Source organism: Macaca mulatta, chromosome 15 (assembly GCF_049350105.2).
Source record: "Macaca mulatta isolate MMU2019108-1 chromosome 15, T2T-MMU8v2.0, whole genome shotgun sequence".
NCBI classification, from domain to species: Eukaryota; Metazoa; Chordata; class Mammalia; order Primates; family Cercopithecidae; genus Macaca; species Macaca mulatta.
The window spans coordinates 6,431,606-6,455,578 of NC_133420.1; the positions used below are offsets into that span (position 1 = coordinate 6,431,606).

Genomic DNA, 23,973 nt, shown 5'->3' on the forward strand with positions numbered 1-23,973 from the left:
ACCTGACCTAAATCTGGGAAGCTCTCATGTGAACTTGATCGTACATCTGCAAAGACCCTGGTTCCAAATACAGTCACATTCGAGTTTTGGGTACATGTGGATTTTGGGGAGATGCTATTCCCAGTACAGGGGTGAAGGCCAAAGTGCCCACCTGCCCCACAGAGACCCACTCCCTCTTCTCCGTGGCTGCCTCCTCCCCAGTCCAGCCTGGGAAGGAAGGGAGGGCAGTGCTGCCTCCCTGAGCAATGAGATGACCCCTGCGTGCCTAGGCTCAGGTTGGGGTGAAGCGCTGACCGTGCCTGGACCCAGGAGAGCAACTCCCCAGGGGCTGACCCCCACCAGCTCCCCTGAGCCCTGTGGCCGCTGGCTCTTCTGTTGGGAGTGTGTGATGGCCACAGCCTCCGCTCCAGCAGGGTGGCCCCGTTTCTGGCATCGAGGAAGAGGACCCTCGGGTTTCTGTTGTGCTAGAAAGGTTCTGCCCTGTGAAGTGCTTGGCCGTCAGATCAATCTGGTCGCTTCCACGTGAGTGTAGATGTCTAACGGGGCAGAAGTTATGGCAGCCGTAAAACACGGCGTCTTCCCCCTCGCCCTGAAATCTGGCAGAAGTGAGTCAGGCAGCACAAATCCTAGGCATGGAGAGGGCCATGCACGGTGGTAAATGAGCAGAAAAATACCCTCAGCTGCTTATGGAAGATGGCGTCTGTCTTTTCCTCTGGGGAGAGGGAAGGCAGTCAACATCCAGAGAACAGGGCGGCCGTGGGATCCGCTAGCCAAGAGCCAGCCCCACCCACCGGCGAGAGGGGGCCGTGACCTAGTGGTGCACACGCTGGACTGAGGGCTGTGCCTCTGTTAGGGTTGGGTGCTTCGTGGGAGGCTGGTCCGAGGAGGCAGCGCGGGCCTGGCGGGCGGAGGGTCTCCGTCAGCTCAGCAGCACCTGCTAAGATGCCTCAGCTCTACCTGGTTTTGTCTGTCGGGCTCTGCGGGCCAGACCCAGTGCTTCATGGATGGTGACCCCACCGAGGTGAGGCCCACTGTGAGCTCGGCCCTGCGCACACCTGCCCAGACCTCTCACAGGCATGGTGGGGAGACAGGTGAACCTGAGCATCCCAGCCCCCGGCTCAGTGCGTGGCACAGGCTGGGCAGAGCCCGGACTTGGCCTTGGGGTGGCCTCTGCTTCCCAAGCCTGTGTGGGACCCAAGGCTCCCCGCCCCCTTCCGTCAGGCCGTGGCATCCTGGCCACACCGATGGTCCTGTGGGTGAAGACCCTGGGGAGACGGGCAGAGGGGGTATCCCTGCCTGAGCCCCACCTCTCCCTTCTGCTGGGAGTCCTGGGCGATCACCTGCTTTAGTGATGTGCTGACCCGGGGCCCCGGCAGGTCGTGTTCGGGCGGAGAGTCTTTGGGAATGTCTGGTGCCCCCATTTTGTGAAAGGAGAAATGGGCCCAGGGAGGTTGGGAGGCCCTGGCCGGGGCAGATGGGCCTTTGCTGCAGCCTGGCTCCAGCGACAGCTCCACCCTCATCTCCGAGTTCTGCAGGGACCCTGGGGTTTCGGGGGTGCTGCTGCAGGTGGGCTGGGCCGCGAGGAGTGGTGCAAAGACAGCAGGGGTCCGGTGGGCGGGGGTGGGGGCTGGCTGCCCTCCCCGCCTTGCCCTCGGCCTGGTGTTGCCTGGTTACCTGGGCCAGGTGCCATCCAGGTAGAGGGAGCTTGCTCAGGGGCCAGCTGCCACCGCTGCTGGGTGGGGATTGCGCCCCGGGGTCTGAGCCGGGAGGGCCTGAGTTTGTTCCTGGCCTGGGGGCCGCAGCTGCCCTCCTTGGGCCCGTGGGTTTTCCCAGAGGCTTCGGTTCATCCTCACTTTAACTGCGCTTTCGTAATAATTACACCGAAACCCAGCAGCTGAGAGGCCCTTGCAGAGACTAGGCAGCTGTGATTACAGCCACTGATTTCCAAGAAACGTCACGAGGGAATTCTGTTACAGCCCGAGGTGGAAGCCGACGCCCGGCACCGCCTTCCCGGGCACCCCGCACTCCGAGAGCAGGTCCGAGTGCCGAGTTCCCAGCTGGGAGGACGCGTGGAGGATGGGAACCATGGCTGTGAGCGAGCGGGGCCGGGTCATGGGGTGCCCAGTGGGTGGCTGGCTTCACTTTGGTTGGGAGAGTGGTGTGCAGGTCGTTCCGGTCACTCTGCAGGCCGAGCCCAGGTATGCCGACCCCTGCCTTGTCCTGCAGAGGCCCCAGTGCCCGTTGGGCCTGAGTCCACCTGGCTCCTTCCCTGGGTTTCCAGCGGCCTGGGCAGCTGGAGAGTCCCGAGGTGGCCATTGGGGGTCCCTTTGATCTGGCCTTCCTCCTCTGGGAACGGTTTCCTGTGTTACGGGAATATGGGAAACACGTGTTTCTTCTCCCCACAGCCGTTTGTGATCCGTGACCCTGGGCCCGTGGTGTTCTGGGGATGAAAACTTCCTCCTCCGTCACCTCCATTAATCTGATGTGCTTGGGGTGGGGGACAGCGGGAGGGGCTACTACCTTGGGCCTGTCCGTCCCAGGCCTGTGTGCCCCCGACCTGCTCTCGAGTGACTGGGTCCTGGCACCGTAGCACGCAGGGGCGGCTCTGCCAGGGGTCTGATGCAGCTGGCCGGAGTTTGTGCTGAGCACAGGCTGGCCTGTGGTTGTCTGCTGTCTGCTCTCCCTGCATCTGCATCCTCTGCAGTGACTCTGCTGGGGTCTGGGTGTGTGTCACGGCCCCGTCTGCACGTGTCCAGAGAGGAGGAGACCCCCAGCTAACCCACACCCCACGGCCTCCGAATCAGATAAGAGCTCCATGGAGTGTCCTTCGTGGGCTGATTCTGTGCGGTCTGTGGGGTGGGGGACGGTGCACTGGCAGTAGCGTTGGAGTTTTCGTTTGTTTGTTTGTTTGTTTTTTTGCGGGGGTGGGGGTGGAGATGGAGTTTCACTCCTGTTACCCAGGCTGGAGTGCAGTGGCACGATTTCAGCACGCAACCTCAGCCTCCCAGGTTGAAGCAATTCTCCTGTCTCAGCCTCCCGAGTAGCTGGGATTACAGGTGTGCGCCACCATGCCGGCTAATTTTGTACTTTTAGTAGAGACTTTTAGTTTTAAGACCCCACTGCAGCGGGCTGCCAGGTGGAGTTTCCTAGAACCTGGGTTGAGTTTTGGATGCCCTGAGAGGAGGCATCGCCCATGTAGGGGCAGCAAAGGGGCCTGGGCTCAGAGAAGAGGAGCACAGATGGGTGTGGGGGCCCTGCTGGGATGAGGCTACACAGGCTGGGGATGCAGTGCCGCTCTGGCACCACCCCTGCTGTGGCGTGGCTACGGGGCCCTGCTAGGAGGGCCTTGTGGTCAAACCATTGGGTTTTGCAGGGCACAGTGGCATGGGCTTTGGCTGGCAGCCACGCCCTGGGGTAGGGACTGTGGGTGTCTGCCAGGCTGGGCCATGACTACAGTGGGTGGCCAAGGGTGTGGGCTATCAGCCCCAGGCCTGGCCCAGGCAGCCCCATGGCCAGTGGAGCCCGTCTGTAGATCTCCCAAAGGGCCCCCTTTCCCTGGGGAACAGGTGGCAGGGCTGGCAGCGCCTTCCACAGCGTGGCTGTGGCCTGGCCCCTGGGGCCTTGGGGTCCTGAAAAGTGGAGACTTCCCCAGCTGCCGCCTGTCCTGGTGGCCTGAAATCTTACTGCTTTCAAGATTTCAGTAACTTTCCTATTCCCAGTAGCAGAATGGGTAGTGGGAGGCCTGAGACCCATCTGGCTTCTGCAGCCACGCTCCGGGTCTCTGGTGACCCTGGAGGGCATTTGGGGAGTGCTGGCCATGGCAGGGCCCCAGGAAGGATCTCTGGGGGGCCTCCAGCCTCCCTTCTGCCCTTGGTTGAGGGCCAAGCGGCCTTTCCACTCAGTCAGCCTGGTCCTTCATGTCATTCTCAGCAGGCCGTGGGGTGCCTGTGGTGGAGGAGGGGCTTGCTGTCCCACCTGCTGGCTTCCGGCCTGTGCAGCCTGGGGCCTGTCTGGAGATCCTGTTTCTTGGCTGCACCTGGGCCCCGGGAGCCCACGCATTGGCTTCTGCAGTTGGCACCTTGTGCTCGTAGGAGTGTCTCCTGCCTGGAAGCCAGAGGATGGCACCCCATTGCATCAGGCCCGAGGGTGGATGGGTGCCAGGCAGCCCCTCCCGGGTGTGGGACTCTGGGCACGTGCCCGGCCTCTCCCTGGTCTCCCCCTCAGCTCAGAGTGCCGTGCCCACCCTGGGGGGATGTCTGCCCCTGTGGCCCCTCAGCCCCGAGCCCTCTTGGCAGGAGCTCAAGCTTTCTCTTGCTAAGGACGGGATGCGCAGACACGCGCGAGTAGTTTTCAGGTTATGTGCCCTAAACTAATACCACGTGCACTTAAAAAAAAAAAAAGCTATGATTGAAGTCAAATTAACATATTTACCTTCAGTGCTCCCTCGGGAACCGTTAGGGAATCGGAGAGGGACGGCGGCGCGGCGTCATGCTGGCGACAGTGCCAAGGGCGTCCGCTCCCCGCGGGGATGGATGTGTGCTCCTCAGCCTCCCTTGGCTTCGCCTGCTGCCCACAGGGTCGCCTGGACGAGGGGCAAGAGGTCTGGCCCCTGAGAGCCTCAGCTCCTGGAGAGGACCACGCTGGGGGTGCATTCCAGGGACTGGGACGCGGCGGTGGCTGTGGTGCCACACTCGTGATGACAGCCCTGCCTGAGGGGCCTCGCTTTGCTCAGTTCTGATGTGGCTGAGACCCAGGCGCCTGACCTGTCCCCTGGCCATTCCCGCGGCCCTTTCTGTCCTGCTCTGGGGGCTGGGCTGGCTCCTCTTGCCCGGCACAGGTTTATGGCTCAGGAGCACATTCCCCTGGAATCCTGTCTATGCATCCAGGTAGGGTTCCAGGGCCAGTGAGCCGGCCACTTCCCAACTCCAAGCATCAGTTTTCTCATCTGTACAGTAGGGCCATGGTATTTCGCCTGAGCTTACTTTAAGGATTAAATGGAAAAACCTGTATTAAGGGTTGCCATTTAAAGATTAAATGGAAAAGCCTGGGCCTTTAGTTCCTGAAATGAGAGCCGGAATTATTTGGAGAACCTGCTCCCAGATGTGCCTGTCCTGCTCATGGCTCATGAATTCTGCATTCCGAGGGACTGAGCCTCATGGAATTCTGGCGTCTTCTGGACTGCAGGCGGGTGGGGCTGGCCACAAGGTTGAGGGGGCTGGGGGTCCTGGGGACCCCCTACCAGGGGGTGAGTATGCACCCGGCCTTGGGGATGAGGGTTTGAGTGGGTGCCTGGTCCATCCCACTGTCTACCACTGTGTCTGTAAACTCATGTGTGGATCGTTTAAAGACGGTACTGCAAACCTCATGATTGTAAAACTATGGGCCGGGCGCAGTGGCTCACACCTGTAATCCCAGCACTTTGGGAGGCCGAGGCGGGCGGATCACGAGGTCAGGGGTTCGAGACCAGCCTGGCCAACATGGTAAAACCCCGTCTCTACTAAAAAAAAGTTTTCTTTTTTTTTGTACTATGATTGGACGGATATTATTTACATGGTTTTCACTCTTAAAAGCACACCTTTGTGTAATAAAGCACAAGCCAGCCGGGCGCGGTGGCTCACGCCTGTAATCCCAGCACTTTGGGAGGCCGAGGCGGGCGGATCACAAGGTCAGGAGATCGAGACCACGGTGAAACCCCGTCTCTACTAAAAATACAAAAAATTAGCCGGGCGCGGTTGTGGGCGCCTGTAGTCCCAGCTACTCGGGAGGCTGAGGCAGGAGAATGGCGTGAACCCGGGAGGCGGAGCTTGCAGTGAGCCGAGATCGCGCCACTGCACTCCAGCCTGGGCGACAGAGCGAGACTCCATCTCAAAAAAAAAAAAAAAAAAAAAAAAAAAGCACAAGCCAGTATTCACTGATCCTTATTCAGTTTTCAAACTACTTTCACTTACCTTTTATTACTTTATAAATAATTTTAAGCACAATTTTATTGCCCCCTTGCCTGCTCCCCCGTGTGGGTGTGGCCTGAGTCCTTGGGGTCCCCTCGCATTTCCCTGGTGACCGCACAGCTGCCCCCTGCTCATGTGACACTGTCTGGGTGTGAAGGGCCTGCTCTGGGCTCCTGCCCCTCCCTCCTCTGTGAGTTTCCCTTTTCTTGATTGATTCGTAGAATTTGTAGAATTCTTTCCATACTCTGACCACACACCCTTTGCTGAAGTTAGTTGCAGATCTCTGTCCTTCTCAGCTTGTTTTTTCTTAGTGTTGGTCTTTATCTTTCTCTATTTTAATGAAGCACGATTTATCAACAGTGTCCCTTGTGCCCTGGTTTCTTTTTGTTGTTTGTTTTGCCAAAGGCAATGTTTATCTTCTGCTTTTTTTGTTTTTGTTTTTTGAGATGGAGTCTTGCTCTGTTGCCCAGGCTGGAGTACAATGGCACGATCTTGCCTCACTGCAACCTCCACCTCCGGGTTCAAGCGATTCTCCTGCCTCAGCCTCCCAAGTGGCTGGGATTACAGGCATGCGCCACCACACCCGGCTAATTTTTTTTTTTTGAGACGGAGTCCCGCTATGTCGCTCAGGCTGGAGTGCAGTAGTGTGATCTCTGCTCACTTCAAGCTCCGCCTCCCGGGTTCACTCCATTCTCCTGCCTCAACCTCCCGAGTAGCTGGGACTACAGGTGCCACCACCACGCCCGGCTAATTTTTTTGTATTTTTAGTAGAGACGGGGTTTCACCATGTTAGCCAGGATGGTCTCGATCTCCTGACCTCATGATCCACCCGCCTCAGCCTCCCAAAGTGCTGGGATTATAGGCGTGAGCCTCCACGCTCGGCCTAATTTTTGTATTTTTAGTAGAGACGGGGTTTCACCTTATTGGCCAGACTGGTCTCAAACTCCTGATCTCAGGTGATATGCCCGTCTTGGCCTCCCAAAGTGAGCCTGGAGATTCTAGGCGTGAGCCTCCGTGCTCGGCCTCTCTTCAGCTCTTGAAGCTTTATTCTTTGGCCTTTCACATGCAGGTCTGATCAAAGTGTAACTTTTAAGGATTTTTATTTTTATTAAATAAAATTTTTTTGGAGATAAGGTCTCACTCTGTTGCCCAGGCTGGAGTGCAGTGGTGCAATCACAGCTTACTGTAGCCTTCACCTCCTGGGCTCAGGCGATCCTCCCACCTCAGCCTCCTGAGTAGCTGGGACTACAGGTATATGCCACCAAGCCAGGCTAGTTTTTAAATTATTTGTAGAGACCCAGTTTCACCATGTTGCGACCTCCTGGGCTCAAGCAGTCTGCCAGCCTTGGCCACCCAAAGTGCTGGGATTACAGGTGTGAGCCACCACACCAGGCCAATGCATTTTTAAAAAATTGTAGTCAAATGTACACAACCTGAAATTGTCACCATTTTAACCATTTTTAAGTGCACAGTTCAGTGTCAGTAAGAACATTCACATGCGTTGTCAACCCTCACCTCTGTTTCCAGAACTTTTTCATCATCCCTGACCGAAACTGCAGCCATTGAACACCAGCTCCCCTCCCGCTGTCCCCCAGGCCCCGGAAACCTCCATTCTGCTTCCTTTCTCTGAACCGTCCTGCTCTGGGCCCGTGTGTGAGAGCAACCCCGTGGCGTCGTCTGTGTGTGTCTGGTAGCTTTCACTCGGCGTCATGTCTTTGAGGTTCACCGGGCTGAGGGGTGCATCAGAATTTCGTTTCATTTTTGCCATGGTATGGACAGGAAACCTGGCTCAGAGAACGTTTGAGGAACTGGGCGTTGAGAGTCACTGAGGAGAGGAGGCTGGACAGATTGTTCGGTTAGTTACAGCGCTGCTTCCAGTTCCGCAGGGCCGAGAAGCCCTGCCCCTGGGGGTTCTCTTTGCTACTGGACAGAAATCATTTGCTTCTCTTTTGGTTGCATATACGAGACTTAGGATGTCACGGAGTATACGGGGTGTCATCACTACTGAGTTGCAAATCAGGCAGAGGCCGCAAAAGGTGCCTGTTTGCTTTGTTTCCAAGTTTTTGATGACTGTTCTTTGCAGGATCTCTTTGTGACCACAAATAACCTTCAGGCAGGGCTTTGAGAAGCAGGTGTCTCCGAGTTTTGTCACAGACGCAGCAGAGGAACGGGCAGCAGTGTTAGGGCCACAGGCACTGAGCACGTGGAGGGCTGTGGGGCTGCTCCTGGGCGCTTTGTAGGGAAGCCTGGGTTCCGTTTTCAGCAGCCTCTCACTCCAGAGGGGATGACTTTGTTCTTATTGGATCTTGTGTCCTGCGCCTCAGAGCCCAAACCCAAGACCCCTGTCTCTGAGGTTTCACTGACAGGGCCTGTGGGTGTTGGGTGAGTCTCCTCCCCTCGGCGCGGTCTGCATGGAGGTGCCCTCCCTGCGTGTGGAAGGCTGAGCATAGGGAGCTCAGGACAGGGTCCGCACAGATTTCTTGGGGGAGCCTTGCAGGCTCTGCTCCCGCAGGACCTGCAACCCTGAACCCCGAATGTGGGCCTGTGCCCCATGAAAGAAGATGCGTCCTCGGTCACGACAGCCCGGGCTTGGCCCCGGCTGCACAGTCAACGTTTGAGAAGCTGAACTGCGATGTAGGGGACGGCAGGTTCACACGGAGCCGCTGCTGATGGCCGTGAAAGGGAAACGGGCTCCGGGAGACGTTCGCTTCCAAGTTCCAAGCCTGGGGAGAGTGGGCACCTGTAAGGAGCATTTCAGTCACTTTGCAGCAGCCGGCCTCGGGGGAGCTGGGGAGGGCTTTCCCCGCTCAGTATCCCAGCCAGGCGGCCGCAGCCAGCTCACCCGCATCCCGGTCAGTGCCGGACTGGACCAGAAGGCGTCCTGGAGTCCTGGCCACCTCCCTGGGGCCGTGTGACAGTGTCTGAGGTCAAGTCTGAGTGTGTGGGTCCTTGCAGCCTGCTGCACCCACACCTGGGGCTCCCCACTCCTGACCTGCCTCTTCGAGGGAGCAGAAGCCACCATTGAGGACAAGGTGGAATCGGTTCATTTCACACAGAACCAAGAGCGTCAGCCTGGAGGAGGTCACATCCTCTACTGGGCCTCACGTCACTGTTTCGTGAGGATCCGATTGCTGTTCCCCCAGCCCCATACGCAACAGCGAGTGGGGGACAGAGCTCCCGGGCTCCCAGAAGGAGACCACGTGAGAACCCATTCCCACCAGCATCCCCTGACCCTGCCGACTCAGCCTTGGCTGGGAAGGCTGCGCTTCCTGCCACTCTGTGTGAGATGTAGACGCTGAGGCTCAGAATGACACAGACCCGAGCCCTCCGGGTGAGCTGGGAATAGAATGTGATCACCTACGTGGGCCCTCTGGGAGTCGCAGGGGATGGTCGTTCGGAAGGTCCAGCTTTGTCTGTCGGTGCAGTTTAGGGTCTGACTTGGCGGAGACACAGTCAGTATGGAGTCAATATTGAACCAGAGGTTGGGTCCTTGTGGAAGGCAGGCAGCCTTGCCAGGCTGGCGAATGAGGAATGGTTTTGACCAGCCTGTCTGTGTTAATTGAAGGGATAAGACATAATTTTAAATAACCTCAGAAATTATTAACATCTTTTTTTTTTTTTTTTTTTTTGAGACGGGGTCTCGCTCTGTCGCCCAGGCTGGAGTGCAGTGGCGCGATCTCGGCTCACTGCAAGCTCCACCTCCCGGGTTTACGCCATTCTCCTGCCTCAGCCTCCCGAGTAGCTGGGACTACAGGCGCCCGCCACCTCGCCCAGCTAGGGTTTTGTATTTTTTAGTAGAGACGGGGTTTCACCGTGTTAGCCAGGATGGTCTCGATCTCCTGACCTCGTGATCCGCCCGTCTCGGCCTCCCAAAGTGCTGGGATTACAGGCTTGAGCCACCGCGCCCGGCCTTATTAACATCTTTGTAAGGAACCTTAATGTTTCTGGAATGAAAAACTTTGTTTTCTTTTTCTTTTTCTTTTTTTGAGATGCAGTCTTGCTCTGTCACCCAGGCTGGAGTGCAGTGGCGCGATCTTGGCTCACTGCAAGCTCTGCCTCCCGGGTTCATGCCATTCTCCTGCCTCAGCCTCCCGAGTAGCTGGGACTAGAGGCGCCTGCCACCACACCCGGCTAATTTTTTTGTGTTTTTAGTAAAGATGGGGTTTCACTGTGTTAGCCAGGGTGGTCTCGATCTCCTAACCTCGTGATCTGCCTGCCTCGGCCCCTCAAAGTGCTGGGATTATAGGCGTGAGCCACCGTGCCCGGCCTGTTTTCTTTTTCTTTTTCTTGTTTTTTTTTTTTGTTTGTTTGTTTTGAGACGGAATCTTGCTTTGTTGCCCAGGCTGGAGTGCAGTGGCACAATCTCAGCTCACTGCAAGCTCCACCTTCCAGGTTCACGCCATTCTCCTGCCTCAGCCTCCCAAGTAGCTGGGACCACAGGCACCCGGCATCATGCCCAGCTAATTTTTGCATTTTTAGTAGAGACGGGGTTTCACTGTGTTAGCTAGGATGGTCTTGATCTCCTGACCTCGTGATCCACCCGCCTAGGCCTCCCAAAGTGCTGGGATTACAGGTGTGAGTCACCGCACCCGGTTTGTTTTCTTTTTTTTTTTTTTTATTTTTTTGAGATAGGGTCTTGCTTTGTGGGCCCAGGCTAGAGTGCAGTGGCGGGATCATAGCTCACTGCAGCTTCACATTCCTGTGCTCGAGGGATCCTCCTGCCTCAGCCTCCCGAGTCGTTGGGATGACAAGTGTGTCCCACTATGCCTGGCGTGTTTTTTTTTTTTTTGAGATGGAGTCTTGCTCTGTCACCCGGGCTGGAGTGCAGTGGTGCAACCTTGGCTCACTGCAAGCTCCGCCTCCCAGCTTCACGCCATTCTCCTGCCTCAGCCTCCCGAGTAGCTGGGACTACAGGGGCCTGCCATCTCGCCCGGCTAGTTTTTTTGTATTTTTTAGTAGAGACGGGGTTTCACCGTGTTAACCAGGATGGTCTCGATCTCCTGACCTCGTGATCCGCCCGTCTCGGCCTCCCAAAGTGCTGGGATTACAGGCATGAGTCACCGCACCTGGCCACGCCTGACTAATTTTTTAACAAATTATTTGTGGAGACGATAATCTCACTGTCTCTCCTGGTCTCTCCTGGACTCAAGTGACCCTTCTACTTCAGCCTCCCAAAGTGCTGGGATTCCAGGCATGAGCCACTGTGCCCGGCCAAGATCTTAATTAAAAAAAAAAAAAAATAGTCAAGGACGTGACAGAGTCTGTGCAAAGCCCTGTTGGTTATTTCGGTGAGAGCCGGGGTCTGCTTTCAGGGCAGAGGGAAGGATCACCGCTTACTGCTGACCCTGTTTCTGGGCAGACCAGATACTCCAAGACCAGTAGGCATTTTAGCAGACGGATCACCAAATCCTGCTTGGACGCGAATGCAGTACTTGGCAGTGGAGGATGCATAAGCACCTTTAAAACAATTAGGAATATACCCGTCGAAACTGAGCAAATTGTGCCAAAATTGTAGCACACACGCGGCTTCTTTTCATACTCCTTATTTACAGGTGTTATAAACCGAGGGCAATCAAGTCGACTTTCTGCAAACATTCTCGGGTTGTCCATACATCCCCTGGAGTCTTTTGTCTTTTCCTATTCTCTTTGGCATTCTAGACCAATTGTGCATTTCACTTTGAGACAAACGCCTCTTCTCCCCGATGGGCAGAGCTATACTCTGATGCAGTTGGATCCGCGCTCACACGCCCTGTCCACTGCAGCTCGTACTGGGGTCCTCAATTTTTAAAAAATTAAATATATATATATATATATATTTTTTTTTGAGACAGTCGTGCTGTGTCGCCCAGGCTGGAATGTAGTGGCGAGACCACAGCTCGCTGCAGCCTTGACCTCCTAGGCTGAAGCAATCCTCCCGCCTCAGCCTCCCAAGCAGCTGGGACCACAGGTGTACTCCACCATGCCTAGCTAGTTTTTATTTATTTATTTATTTATTTATTTATTTATTTATTTTTGAGATGGAGTCTCGCTCTATCGCCCAGGCTGGAGTGCAGTGGCCGGATCTCAGCTCACTGCAAGCTCCACCTCCCGGGTTCCCGCCATTCTCCTGCCTCAGCCTCCCGAGTAGCTGGGACTACAGGCTCCCGCCACCTCGCCCGGCTAGTTTTTTGTGTTTTTTTAGTAGAGACGGGGTTTCACCATGTTAGCCAGGATGGTCTCGATCTCTTGACCTCGTGATCCTCCCGTCTCGGCCTCCCAAAGTGCTGGGATTACAGGCTTGAGCCACCGCGCCCGGCCTGTTTTTATTTTTTGTACAGACAAAGTCTCCCCAGGTTGCCTCGGCTGGTTTTGGACTCTTGGGCTCAAATGATCCTCCCACCCCAGCCTCCTGTGTAGCTGAGACTATAAGCATGCATCTCCACACCCGCCTAATTAATTCTTTTTTTTTTTTTGAGACGGAGTCTCGCTGTGTCGCCCAGGGTGGAGTGCAGTGGCCGGATCTCAGCTCACTGCAAGCTCCGCCTCCCGGGTTTACGCCATTCTCCTGCCTCAGCCTCCCGAGTAGCCGGGACTACAGGTGCCCGCCACCTCGCCCGGCTAGTTTTTTGTATTTTTTAGTAGAGACGGGGTTTCACCGTGTTAGCCAGGATGGTCTCGATCTCCTGACCTCGTGATCCGCACGTCTCGGCCTCCCAAAGTGCTGGGATTACAGGCTTGAGCCACCGCGCCCGGCCAATTAATTCTTTATGTAGCCTCGATATTAGTCCTTTGTTAAATGTGTTCCTGGCATGTTTTTTCTACCAACCTGTGTCTTGTCTTTTCATCCTGTTACCAGTGTTTTGTGCTGAGCAACAGTTTTTAAATCTTGATAAAGTCCAATTTATCAGTTTTTCCTTTTACGGAAGAACTGTCTTCCTAGCCCCATATTCTGCAGATATTCTCTTACGGTTTTTTTTCTCCCCTAGTTTTATGTTTAAGTCTCCAATTAATTTGGGGCTTATTTATTTATTTATTTTTGAGACAGAGTTTCGCTCTTGTTGCCCGGGCTGGAGTGCAATGGCGCAATCTCGTCTCACCACAACCTCTGCCTCCCGGGTTCAAGCGATTCCTCTGCCTCAGCCTCCCAAGTAGCTGGGATTACAGGCGCCCGCCACCACGCCCAGCTAATTTTTTTGTAGTTTTGGTAGAAACAGGGTTTCTCCATGTTGGTCAGACTGGTCTCGAACTGCTGACCTCAGGTGATCTGCCCGCCTCGGCCTCCCAAAGTGCTGGGATTACAGGCGTGAGGCACCACACCCAGCTTTTTTTTTTTTTTTTTTTTTCCTTTTCTTTTTTAAGACAGAGTCTTGCTCTGTTGTGCAGGCTGGAGTGCAGTGATGTGATCTTGGCTCACTGCAATCTCTGCCTCCTGGTTTCAAGCAATTCTTATGCCTCAGCCTCCCAAGTAGCTGGGATTACAGGCGTGCACCACCAGGCCCAGCTAATTTTGTATTTTTAGTAGCGACGGGGTTTCACTGTATTGGCCATTCTGATCTCAAACTCTTGGCCTCAAGTGATCTGCCCACCTCGGCCTCCCAGTATGGTGGGATTACACACGTGAGCCACCACACCCTGCCTTTGGGTAATTTTTTTTTTTTTTTTTTTTTTTTGAGACAAAGTTTCGCTCATGTTGCCCAGGCTAGAGTGCAATGGCACAATCTCAGCCAACTGCAACCTCTGCCTCCCGGTTTCAAATGTTTCTCCTGCCTCAGCCTGCTGAGTGGCTGGGATTATAGGCGCACATCGCCATGCCCAGCTAATTTTTATATTTTTAGTAGAAACAGGGTTTCACCATGTTGGCCAGGCTGGTCTCAAACTCCTGACCTCAGGTGATCCACCCACCTGGGCCTCCCAAAGTGCTAGGATTACAGGCTCGAGCCACCATGCCCGGCTTTTGTGTAATTTTGAATGGGATGTGAGGCTTGGATGGAGTTCAGCACATTTACGTCTGGACATGCAGTTGCCCCAGCTCCATTGGCTTCAAAGGCTGTCTGTTCTCCCCTGAATTGCTTTTGCCTCTTTTTAAAAAAATCAGTTGGGCAAATTTTGTGTGGATCTATTTTGGGTTTTTTTTTCATTCTGTTCCATTGATCCGTATGTGTGTCCCTCTGTCCATACCACACAGCCTTGATCACTATATTTTATAATAACCCTTGAAATCAGGTAGCCTGATTTCTCCCATTTAATTCTCTCTCAAAAATTGTCTTAGCTATTTTCATTCCTTTGCCTTTTCATATATATTTAAGAATAAGCTCATCTATATTTACAAAAGGTCTTGCTGGGTTTTTTTCTTTTCTTTTTTTTTTTTTTGAGACGAAGTCTCGCTCTGTAACCCAGGCTGGAGTGCGGTGGCACAATCTCAGCTCACTGCAACCTCCACCTCCTGGGTTTGAGTGATTCTCCTGCCTCAGCCTCGCGAATAGCCGGGATTACAGGCGCCCGCCTCCACGCCCGGCTAATTTTTGTATTTTTAGTAGAGACAGGGTTTCACCATGTTGGTCAGGCTGGTCTTGAACTCCTGACCTCATGATCAGCCTGCCTCGGGCTCCCACAATGCTGGGATTACAGGCGTGAGCCACCATGTCCGCCCCCCATTTTTTTTTTTTTTTTTTTTTTAAACAAAGGGTCTGACTCCACCCAGGCAAGAGTGTGATGGCATGATCATCGCTCACTGTAACCTTGAACTCCCGGGCTCAAATTCTTTTCCCACTTCCACCTCCTGAGTGGCTAGGACTACAAATGCATGCCACCATGCCCAGCTGATTACTTTTCATTTATTTCATTTTGTAGCGACAGGGTCTTGCGATGTTGGCCAAGCTGGTCTTGAACTCCCAGGCTCAATTGATCTTCCTGCCTTGGCCTCCCAAGGTGTTGGGATTACATGTGTGAACCACTGCAGCTGGTCCTTGCTGGAATTTTGATAGGAATTGTGTTAAACTCATCTACCAGTTTGGGGAGACTTGACATCTTCACTATGTTGAATCTTCCAATCCATGAACATGGTACATCTCTTTATTTAGATCTCGATTTCTTTCATCAGCATTTTGTAGTTTTCAGCATACAGATTCTGTGCATGTTTTGCTAGATTTATATGTAGATGTTGCCTTTTTTTTTTTGAATGACTGTAAATGGTATTTCAAGTTTTGGTTATTGCTGGTATATAGAAACAATTGTTCATTTTGCAGCCTGTGACCTTGGTTAACTTATTAATTCTTGGAGGTTTCTTTTTGTAGATTTCTTGGGATTTTCTACATGGACAATTATGTCATCTGCAAATAGGGACAGGATTATTTCCTCTTTTCCATTCCGTGTACATCTTCTTCACTTGCTGCACTGGCTAAAACTTACAGCACTGTGTTCAACAAGAATGGTGTGAACACACTCTTGCCTTGCTTCCTCCTTATCTTAAGGAGAGAGCTTTAGCTGTAGGATTTTGGTAGATGCTCCCTATGAAGTATATGAAGTTCCTCTCCTTATTTCTCTGAGAGGTGGAGTGCAGTGGCACAATCATGGCCCATAGCAGCCTTGACTTTCCTGGGCTCAAGTGATCCTCCCACCTCAGACTCCTGAGTAGCTGGGACTGCAGGTGTGCCTGTCACCATGACTAGCTTTTATTTCTTTTTTTTTTTTGAGACAGAGTCTCATTTTGTCACCCAGGCTGCAGTGCAGTGGCGTGATCTTGGCTCATCGCAACCTCTACCTCCCAGGTTGAAGTGATTCTCCTGCTTCAGCCTCCTGAATAGCTGGGATTACAGGTGCGTGCCACCACGCCCAGCTAATTTTTGTATCTTCAGTAGAGACAGGGGTTTCACCATGTTGGCCAGGCTGGTCTCAAACTCCTAACCTCATGATCTGCCCGCCTTGGCCTCCCAAAGTGCAGGGATTACAGGAGTGAGCCACCGCACCCGGCCCTCAAATTGTTTTTATTGTTTCCACATTATCCTTTTGCTATCTGCAGGGTCTGTAATTATGTCTCCTGTTTCATTTCTGATACTAAAATTAATTTGTATCCACTCTTTTTTCTTTGTCAGTCTTGCTAGAGGTTTATCAGTTTTATTGATCTTTTCAAAAACCCAGCTGTTTCATTGATTTTTTTCCTCCTCTATTCTTGTTTTGAATTTTATTGATTCATGTTCTTATTTTTATCATTTCTTTTCTTCTGCTTGCTTTGAGTTTTGGGTTTTTTTTTTTTTTCTGATTTCTTGAGATGAGAGCTTATATGATTGATTTGAGACTTTTCCTTTTTTCTAATACATCCAGTAATGCTATAAATTTTCCTCTCAGCCCCACTTAAGCAGAGTCCCACAAGCTTTGGTATGTTGTATTTTTCTTTTCATTGTATTTAATTTCCTTGAGACTTCTTTGACATATGGATTACTTAGATGTATGTTGTGTATTTCTGTTTCTAGATTTCCCTGTTACCTTTATGTTATGATTTCTAGTTTGATTCTACTGTGATTGGAGAACACACTGTGTAATTTTAAGTCATGTAAAGTTCTTGAGGTTTTTTTTTTCTGGGCCAGAATATCATCTGTCTTGTCATACGTTCCGCAGGTACGTGAAAAGAACATATGATCTGCTGTTGTTAAGTGGAGAGTTCTGTAATGTCAGTTAGATCCTGTTGATGTTATTTAATTCACTGTCTCTGCTGATTTTCTATCTAGTTGTTCTGTCATTGTTGAGAGAAGGTTGTTGAAGCCTCCACTAGAATTGTGGATTTGTCTTTAGTTCTGTCAGTTTGTGCTTCATGTATTTTGTAGGTCTGTTGTCTGGTACATGGACATTTAGGATTGCTGTATCTTAGTGGATTGATGCTTTAATTATTGTGTGGTGTCCTACTCTATCTCTGATAATTTTCTTTGCTCTGAAATATGCTTTATTTGATGTAAATAAAACAACCCTTGCTTTGTTTTAAGTTTGCATGATTTATCTTTTTCTATTCTTTTTATTTTTTTATTTTTAGTTTTTTTTTTGAGACGGAGTCTTGCTCTGTCCCCCAGGCTGGAGTGCAGTGGCCGGATCTCAGCTCACTGCAAGCTCCGCCTCCTGGGTTTACGCCATTCTCCTGCCTCAGCCTCCCGAGTAGCTGGGACTACAGGCGCCCACCACCGCGCCCGGCTAATTTTTTGTATTTTTTAGTAGAGACGGGGTTTCACCGTGTTAGCGAGGATGGTCTCGATCTCCTGACCTCGTGATCTGCCCGTCTCGGCCTCCCAAAGTGCTGGGATTACAGGCTTGAGCCACCACGCCCGGCCTATTCTTTTCGTTTTAACCTACCTATATCATTATATTTGAAGTGAGGTGTGTTTTTGTTTGTTTGTTTGTTGTTGTTGTTGTTTTTTGATACAAAGTTTCACTCTTTCACCCAGGCTGGAATGCAGTGGCATGGTCTCGGCTCACTGCAACCTCTGCCTTCTGGTTTCAAGCAATTCTCTTGCCTCAGCCTCCCAAGTAGCTGGGATTACAGGTGCTTGCCACCACACCTGGCTAATTTTTGTATTTTTAGTAGAGATGGGGTTTCACCATGTTGGCCAGGCTGGTCTCAAACTCCTGACCTCAGGTGAGATCCACCTGGCTTGGCCTCCCAAAGTGTTGGGATTACAGGTGTGAGCCACCATGCCCGGTTGATAGAAGACATTTTAAAATATGACTCAGCTATATGCTGTCTAAAAGAAACTCACTTCAGGCCGGGTGCAGTGGCTCATGCCTATAATCCCAGCACTTTGGGAGGCCGAGGCAGGTAGATCACAAGGTCAGGAGTTTGAGACCAGCCTGGCCAACATGGTGAAACCCCGTCTCTACTAAAAATACAAAAAATTAGCTGGGCGTGGTGGCGCACGCCCTGTAATCCTGGCTACTCGGGAGGCTGAGGCAGGAGAATCGCTTGAATCTGGGGAACAGAGGTCTCCGTGAGCTGAGATCATGCCGTTGCACTCCAACCTGGGCAACAAGAGTAAAACTTCATCTTAAAAAAAAAAAAAGTATTCTATCAATCTCTGTCTTTTAATGGATGTTTTTAGATCATTTACATTTAATGAAATTATTGATGTGCTAAGGCCTTGTCTCCTATTTCAGTTTTTTATTCTATCCTGTCTTTTGTTTCTTTTTCCTGCCTTCCTGTGAGCCACTCGATTTTTAAAATTTCATTTTGGCTTATCCGTATTTTTAGTTTTGAAATAATATCTTTATTGAGACAATTTATGTGTCATACAATTCACTCATACACTGTACGGTTTAGTGGTTTTTAGTATATAGCCACACACTGCATAACAACAGTTTGGTCAGTGGACAGCATATACAGTGGTGCACTCATGAGATTATAATAGAGCTGAAAAGTTCTATTCCCCAGTGACATTGTAGCCATCATAATGTCCCTGCAAAATTACTTTTTTTTTTTTGAGATGGAGTTTCACTCTTGTTGCCCAGGCTGGAGTGCTGTGGTGCGATCTCGGCTCACTGCAACCTTTGCCTCCTGGGTTAAGCGATCCTCCTGCCTCAGCCCCTTGAGTAGCTGGGATTACAGGTGCACACCACTATGCCCAACTAATTTTTGTATTTTTTAGTAGAGACAGGGTTTCGCCATGTTGACCAGGCTGGTCTTATCTCCTGACCTCAGGTACTCCGCCTGCCTCGGCCTCCCAAAGTGCTGGGATTACAGGTATGAGCTACCGTGCCCAGTCACACAATTATTTTTTTAAAAAAGATAAATATAGTATAGCCTAAATGTACAGTGTTTACAGTCTTCAGTAGCATATAGTAATGTCCCAGGCCTTTACATTCTCTCACTACTCACTCACCCAGAGCGACGCCCAGTCCTGCTAGTTCCATTCATGATAAGTGCCCTCTACAATTTCATCATTTTTAATCTTTTATCCTATATTTTTACTGAACCTTTACTATGTTTCGATACACAGATACTTCCGATTGTGTTGCAGTTGCCTACGGTATTTGGTACAGTACCATGCCCCATAGGTTTATAACCCAGGAGCACTAGGCCATGCCATGTAGCCTGAGTGTGCAGTAGGCTGTACCATCTAGCTTTTTTTTGTTTTGTTTTGTTTTTGTTTTTTTGAGATGGCATCTCGCTCTGTCACCGGGCTGGAGTGCCGTGGCGCGATCTCGGCTCACCGCAACCTCTGCCTCCCGGGTTCAAGTGATTCTCCTGCCTCAGCCTCCTGAGTAGCTGGGACTTACAGGTGCCCACCACCATGCCCAGCTAATTTTTGTATTGTTAGTAGAGACGGGGTTTTGCCATGTTGGCCAGATGGTCTCCATCTCTTGACCTTGTGGTCTGCCTGCCTCAGCCTCCCAAAGTGCTGGGATCACAGGAGTGAGCCACTGTGCCCGGCCTATCTAACTTTGTTTAAGTGCATTCTGTGATGTTCACAGAACAACAAAATCACCTGTGATGTTCAGACCACAACAGAATCACCTAATGACGCATTTCTCAGAATATATTCCCATCGTTAATCAACACGTCTGTATTCAGAGTTACGCAGTCATTACCGTCATGAATTCTAGAGCATCTTCATCACTCCAAAAAAACCCACACTCTTTGGTAGTCGTTCTCATTCCCCCATCCCTCCCTCACCCCACTGCTCCCGGCTCTAGGCAATGACAAATCTTTTCTTTTTTTCTTTTGAGACGGAGTCTTGCTCTGTCACCCAGGCTGGAGTGCAGTGGTGTGATCTTGGCTCATTGCAACCTCTGCCTCTCAGGTTCAAGTGATTCTCCTGCTTCAGCCTCCTGAGTAGCTGGGATTACAGATGCCTGCCACCTCGCCCAGCTAATTTTTGTATCTTTAGTAGAGATGGGGTTTCACCATCTGAGACAGAGTTTCGCTCTTGTTGTTTAGGCTGGAGTGCAATGGTGCGATCTTGGCTCACCACAACCTCCGCCTCCTGGGTTCAAGCAATTCTCCTGCCTCAGCCTCCCGAGTAGCTGGGATTACAGGCGCCCACCACCATGTCTGGCTAATTTTGTATTTTTAGTAGAGACGGGGTTTTGCCATGTTGCCGAGGCTGGTCTCGAACTCCCAACCTCAGGTGATCCGGCCGCCTTGACCTCCCAAAGTGCTGGGATTACAGGCTTGAGCCACCGCATCCAGCTAAATCTTTTTTTTTTCTTTTTAAATATATTTTTAAATGATGTGGACATTTTGGATCAATGGAATCTCATCGATGATATGTGGCCTCTTGTGACCAGCATTTTTTTCACACTTAGCGTAATGTTTTTCTTAGCGTGGGGCTCATCCGTGCTCTCTCAGTACTTCATTCCTATCATTGCCAAATGATGTTGTATGGATATTCCACGTTTTACTTATCCGTTTAGCAGGTGCATTTGTGTATTTCCACTTCTTGGCTCTTGGAAATGATACTGCGAGGAACACTCCGAACAAGTTTCCGTGTGGATGCATGCTTTCCTTTCTCTTGGTGGCATACCTAGGGTTGGAATTACTGGGTCATGTAGGAATTCTCTTGGACCTTTTGGGGAAATTCCAGATTGTTTTCCATACGTGGCCTTAACATTTTACATTCCCGATCGCTACATCTTTTTATATTTCCACCAATCTTTGTTTTCTGTCTTTTTGATGATAGCCATCCTAGTGGGTATGAAGTGGTATCTCTTTGTGGTTTTGATTTGCATTTCCCTGATGGCTAATGATGCTGAGTATTTTGGCGTGTGTATGTTGGACATTTGTGCACAGTATTTGGAGAAATATCTTTTCAGATGCCTTGCCTATTTTTAAATTGGGTTGTCTTTTTATTGTTGAGTTGTCAGAATTCTTTATATATGCTAGATATAAGTCTCTTGTATGGTTGGCAGATATTCCCTTCTATTCTTTGGTTTCTTTTTATTTTTTATTTTTTGAGATGGGGTTTCACTCTATTGCCCAGGCTAGAGTGCAGTGGTGTGTTTGTGGCTCACTGCAACCTCTGCCTCCCGGGCTCAGGCGATTCTGCTGTTTGAGCCTCCCGAGTAGCTGGGATTACAGGCACCCACCACCACACCTGGCTAGTTGTGTATTTTTAGTAGAGATGGGTTTTCACCATGTTGGCCAGGCTGGTCTCAAACTCCTGACCTCGTGATCCGCCCACCTCTGCCTCCCAAAGTGTTGGGATTACAGGCGTAAGCCACCATGCCCGTCCTCGTTTTACTTTCTTTATGGTATTCTTTGAAGCACAAGATTTTTACATTTTGAGAAAGTCTAATATGTCTGGTTTTTCTTTTCTTACTTTTTATTTATTTATTTTTTTGGAGACAGGGTCTCTGTCACCCAGGCTGGAGGGCAGTGGCATGAACACGGCTCCAGCCCCTTCCTGCAGCCTCAAGCTCCTAGGTTAAAGTGATTCTAACACCTCAGCCTCCTGAGTAGCTGGGACTACAGGCATGTGCCACCACTCAAGGCTAATTTTGTATTATTTGTTTGTTTTTGTTTAAATTTGTTCGAAACCGCATCTCGCTTTGTCACCCAGGCTGGAGTGCGGTGGCACAATCTTGGCTCACCGCAGCCTTGGTGTCTCAGGTTCAATCGATTCTCCTGCCTCAACCACCAGAGTAGCTGGGACTACTGGTGTGTGCCACCACGTCTGGCTAACTTTTGTATTTTTAGTAGAGACGGGGTCTAACCGTGTTGGCCAGGCTTGTATTGAACTTCTGACCTCAAGTGATCTGCCTGCCTCTGTCTCCCAAAGTGCTGGGATTATAGGCATGAGCCACCACAAAGCCTGGCCTAATTTTTTATTTTCTGTAGCTACAAGGTCCTGCTATGTTGCCCAGGCTGGTCTTGAACTCCTGGGCTCAAGCGATCCTCCTGCCTCAGCCTCCCAAAGTGTTGGATTACAGGCGTGAGCCACCACGCCTGGTCTGGTTTGTTCTTTCCTTGAGTTGCTTTGCTCTTTGATGTCATATGTAAGAATCCATTCTTTAACCCAAGACCACAAAGATGTATCCCGTATTTTCTTGTAAGAGTTTTGTAGTTTTTAGCTCTTACATTTAGGTCTTTGAAATATTTTAAGTTAATTTTTGTATATGGTGTGAGGGAAGGGTCCTGCCTTATTCTTTGGCATGTGGCTATCCAGTTGTCCCAGCACCATATTTTGAAAAGACTGTTCTTTCCCCCATTGAATGGTCTTGGCACCCTTATTAAATTAATTGGCTGCAGACACATGAATACATTTATAGACTCATCTATTCCATTGATCTAAGTCTGTCCTTAGATCAGCACCACACTGTCTTGATTACAGTGGCTTTATAGCAAGTTTAGAAATTCAGAGGTATGACTGCCCCAACTTCGTTCCTCTTTCAATATCGTTTTGGCTCTCCTGGGACCCTTGCATTTCCATATGAATTTTTAGCATCAACTCGTCAATATTGGCAAAGAAATTAACCGGAATTTTGATAGAGATTGCATTGAATCTGTAGATCAATTTGGGGCATATTCCTTAATTAACGTGATTAAGGAAGACTTTAATAATGTTAGGTCTTCCCATCCCATGAATATGGATATCTTCTCATTTATTTAGATCTTTCATTTCTTTCAACAGAATTTTGAAACTTTCAAAGTATGAGTTTTACACTACTTTTGTTAAATGTATTCCTATGTATTTTATGCTTTTTGATGCTGTTGTAAATGGAATTGTTTACTTGATTTTATTTTTAGGTTGTTCATTGCAAGTGTAGAGAAATACTTGTGATTTTTGGATACTGAGTTTATATTTTGCAATCTTGCTGTGCTTGTTCATTCTCCTAGTAGTTTTTAAGGATTAGGATTTACTTTTGTCTTTTTTTTTTTTTTTTTGAGACAGGGTCTCACTCTCAGGCTGGAGTGCAGTAGTGCAGTCATAGTTCACTGCAGCCCTGATCTCCTGGGCTCACGCGATTCTCCCCGCTTAGTCTCCTGAGTAGCTGGGACCACAGGTACATAACACAATGCCCAGCTCATGTTTGAATTTTTTGTAGAGATGAGGTCTTGCCATGTTGCCCAGGCTTGTCTCAAACTCCTGGACTCAAGTGATCTTCCTGCCTTGACCTCCCAAAGTGCTGGGATTATAGGCCTGAGTTACCACACCTGGCCTACAGTTTCATTATATTCCACGAGTTCTAACAGTGTTAGATATGTAAAGTTGCACAGTATCTGCTAGTCAATGAGGGCACAGCTGTTTAAGTGACTTCATTTTTTTTTTTTTTTTTTTTAGATAGAATCTCCCTCTGTTGCCCAGGCTGGGGTACAGGTGGTATGATCTCGGCTCACTGCAACCTCCACTTCCCAGGTTCAAGCGATTCTCCTGCCTCAGCCTCCTGAGTAGCTGGTATAATAGGCGCCCACCACCATGCCTGGCTAATTTTTCTGTTTTTAGTAGAGATGGGATTTCACTGTGTTGGCCAGGCTGGTCTCGAACTCCTGACCTCAGGTGATCCACCAGCCTCGGCCTCCCAAAGTGCTTGGGATTGCAAGTGTGAGCCACTGCGCTCGGCCTCTTTAAGAGCTTTTGTAATCTTGTTTGTGCATCCCCTTCCCAGGTAGGAAAAATGCTATACTTTATGGCAGGGAAAGGCATGTCCATCCTGGTGATGGACATGCAGAGAACTTGCAGGCTCAGCCACAGGTCAAACATAAATCTGGAAAATGGCTCACCTCTTCTTATCTTGGAGGGAAGTGTTTGCTTCTGCAATGTATATGACCTCTTTCCTCGATTGAAGAACAGAGATGATCAATAGGGACAGAACCTGAGCCCCTCATTGGCCCTGCAGGCATCTCCACAGGGTCAGCCCGCAGAGTCAGACCCCAGTCTCCAGGGCCCCCTCGCTGGCACGTTGCTCCCAGGTGCTCTGCACAGCATGGCTGAGACCAGCCCAGGGGTCCTGGTAGCTGCTAATCCCCGGTCCCTGCCGCGGAACAGGAATGTGGCTCAAACCACACATTTGACAGGATAGAGATAGATTGACAGACTTGACCCATAACCAGACACGGAAACAGTCCCAGGGA

General features: G+C 50.5%; 1 protein-coding gene across 8 annotated transcripts in view; it reads left to right on the forward strand.

The window, feature by feature from the left end:
* The window catches only part of NACC2 (NACC family member 2), a 113,088-nt gene that overhangs the window by 12,359 nt on the left and 76,756 nt on the right, over positions 1-23,973 (forward strand). Inside the window, exon 1 of one of the 8 annotated variants that reach the window (XM_077965566.1) lies at positions 1,910-2,091. The exons of the other annotated variants lie outside the window; for them this stretch is intronic. The gene's annotated coding sequence lies outside the window, so the exon portion shown is untranslated. Of the gene's footprint in view, positions 1-1,909; positions 2,092-23,973 lie in introns of those variants that run through there. 8 annotated transcript variants of the gene reach the window in all.